This window comes from Gobio gobio (assembly GCF_949357685.1).
Source record: "Gobio gobio genome assembly, chromosome: 1".
In the NCBI taxonomy this organism is placed as follows: domain Eukaryota; kingdom Metazoa; phylum Chordata; class Actinopteri; order Cypriniformes; family Gobionidae; genus Gobio; species Gobio gobio.
In genome coordinates this window covers 11,447,341-11,450,761 of record NC_137097.1, presented here as the reverse complement: position 1 = coordinate 11,450,761, position 3,421 = coordinate 11,447,341, and positions in this window count along the sequence as shown.

The window sequence follows — 3,421 nt, the reverse complement described above, 5'->3', positions numbered from 1 at the left end:
AACTTAAGAAACTACTTAGCTTTATAGGGTTAACAATACATTAAACTGTCATGTGGTTGGTTTTGATGTTGGCCATTATAATGTCATAAATTTTTTTCAGTTGAATTTGTCATTAAAATGTCATTAAATGTTAATACTCTGTCAAATTATTTTATAACAGCGTCATGAATATTTTTCAGTTCATAATGTTTTTTTTTTTTTTTTTAAAGTTTCCTCCACCAGCCCCAACAGAAGGTCAGATAATAGACCATTTCAAATGTCTTAAAAATATGAATAGGTGTTCGAGAAATAAAATCAATCATCCAATAATAATAATAATAATAATAATAATAATAATTAAAATGGATAAAATTATATTTTATTGCATTTGGAGACTGATTCACCCAAAATTAAATGAAAACAGTACAATGGTGGGTTAAGCCATGCAGCGTTTGGTCCATATCACTGCAAAAACAGTTAATTACAGCATCCCACACATTTATATTTTCTTGAAATGCTTTTTTACATCATGGATCAAGTTTTTTACATCAAGTCTAGGCGTACACCTAACCAGTGGTGCCACTCTATCATTTTGAGGTGAGTTTTCAATGACTCGATTTCCTCTATGACGCCATAGTCTAGGTCAAGAAAAATATTTATGACACTGTTATAAAATAATTTGACAGAGTATTGACACTTAATGACATTTTAATGGCAAATTCAATTTGAACCACTAAAAAAAAGTGGTCATAAAAAAATTCATGACATTATAATGGCCTCATGACAGCCAACGTCAAAACCAACCACATGACAGTTTAATGTAAGGTTAACCCATAAAGCTAAGTCATTTCTTAAGTATGATAATTAATCTGCTATGTCATGTTTATGACAGGTTATGATGTATTGGTTTATGTCAAGTTGTCATAACTAGGGTTGGGTACAGAAATCCGGTTCCAATATGGCACCGGTACTTATATAACCGGTATGTACCGGACCGAATCAGAACGCAGATTTCGATTCCTCATTTCGGTGCCAAAATTCAAACGTGCTTTCGGGTGCTTTGGCTGGCACCGAGCCAGAGACAGACGCTCAGCGCTGGTCACATCACAACTCATGACAACTATTCAGTGTTTTCAACGACATCATGTTTATTCCAGGTTTCAGACATTTAAATGCTCATAAGTAGGCTACTAGCGAAAAACACACACTGATGTCTATGAAAGCGGCAATGACAATCCTTTCAGGCGGTTATAATTTGACTAACGTTACATGTTTTATTCACATCAGATGCATACACATTAAATAGTAGCTATATCGTTTACTCTATTCTTCTTCCAGTTCACTGGTCACTTACTTTCATGTATTTTGTAAGACGAGAATGAACTCAAGTGTTGTAAATCCGACAGATCCGATTCTGAGGCGCAAACTAACATGGCGCCGCCCATTGCGCTTTATAGATCAACTAACACACATTGACTCACACATTTGAACATCAGATAGTTCGTGACACAGTTAAGAAGTTTGTGAATATTTTGAATAAAAAGAAAAAACGAAATAAACCCGATACAGCTGAGCTGTCAGCGCTATTGCGGCTGCTGTGTGTCATGTGAGAAACATGACGCGTCGTCATGGAAACATTAAGGCGATGCGTTCTAAAATATTTAGCCAGAGAAAATGATCATATTTCAAAATAAAGCTGAAGCTCGAAGCTGGTTAGTAGCAGACCGAGAATACAGACTAGGCCTACTGCTGTTATTACTGTAACTGTTATTTAGAGTTATATTAGGCTTGTTGTAGTTGGGTTAGGTGGCTATTAGGTTTTACTGTGAATTTGTAAATAAGTAAATTATAATTTGTAAATAAGTCAATTGTGTTTTGTATTTATTTGTATTCATACATTTAAGTATACATTAAACTTTTAATAAATGGTTCAATTTAAATAAATAAATAAAAAGCCATTTAATGTTATCCACCTCGTTTTGTGGCCATTTAAAAAAAAAAAAAAGTATCGGTTCAGGCACCGTTTAGGCACCGGAACCGTTTTAAAAGTATCGGTTTGGCACCGGAATCGAAAAAAACCCAAACGATACCCAACCCTAGTCATAACTAAGACATCTCAAATAATGTCATCTTTGCATTAAAAATGACATAATTGAGTGAATGACACTTAATGACAGTTGCCATAAACATGCATAAAAACTCCTACATATTCATGATGTGTGTCATGTCATGATTATGAAGGTGTCATGTCAGTCTTATGCACACCCCTTCAAGTAAAGTGTTACCACATGGGTACACACAAATAGAATATTTGTGTTCAGAAATTCTAAATGCAATTTCCTGTTAATTTGACTTATATAAAAATATATGAGGAATTGCAGTTAATAAAAAACCTAACTGGATGCACTTTCCCAGAAGACACATCAGTACTGTGTGTACAGTAACTAACCATTGGTTTTTCTATCAAAACATCCCTTAGAGTGCTATCACTTTCAGTGAAGTTCCAATTAGAATTTATAATACGTTTGATTTGTGTTGCCTCACGGCTGGAAGTTGTTGAAAAGAAAACCGGATTAGAAGTTTTAGAACATTGTTGCACTCTTCTTCTTAATCAGTAGTTGTTTCCTATCCATAGATTTAAAGGAATAGTTCAGCCAAAACTGCTCCACACGGCTCTGGGGTGTTAATAAAGGCCTTTTGAAGCGAATCGATGCGTTTGTGTGAGAAAAATAACCATATTTAAAACTTTATAAAGTAAAGTTTCGGCCGACCGCCTTCCGTATTCAATGTATGGAAAAAGTGTTGAAAGTGCCTCTGCTGTTCAAAAGGCTTCCATTACAAGGTACACTCGTCAGACGTTGCTTACACATCTTGAAGGTACTTTCAACACTTTTCCACGGAAGGCGATCAGCTGGAACTTTACTTTATAAAGTTTTAAAAATTGATATTTTTCTTACTCAAACGCATCGATTCGCTTCAGAAGGCCTTTATTAACACCTCAGAGCCGCATGGAGCAGTTATTTGATGGACAGATACAGTTTTTATGGACTTCAAAAACAGAGCTAAAATCACTGCCATTATAAAGCTTGGATTAGTCAGGACTTTTTTAATATAACTCGGATTGTGTTCGTCTGAAAGAAGAATGTCATATACACCTAGGATGGCTTGAGGATGAGTAAATCATGGGCTAATTTTAATTTTTGTCTGATCTCTCCTTAAACTCTCTCTGTGGCCCTTGTTAAAACTTTCGAATCATAACCTCTCTGTCGAAATCTGCTGGTCATCGCATCCGTGTTCATGGATGCAGCATTTTCTGTTAAAACTATGACCCAATACCCCCAAAATAACAACACAAATTTATTTATTATTACAGTTCATGAACTAACGGATTGGATCACCTTTTAAATAAACACCAAAACAGCTCGATACTATGATTACATCT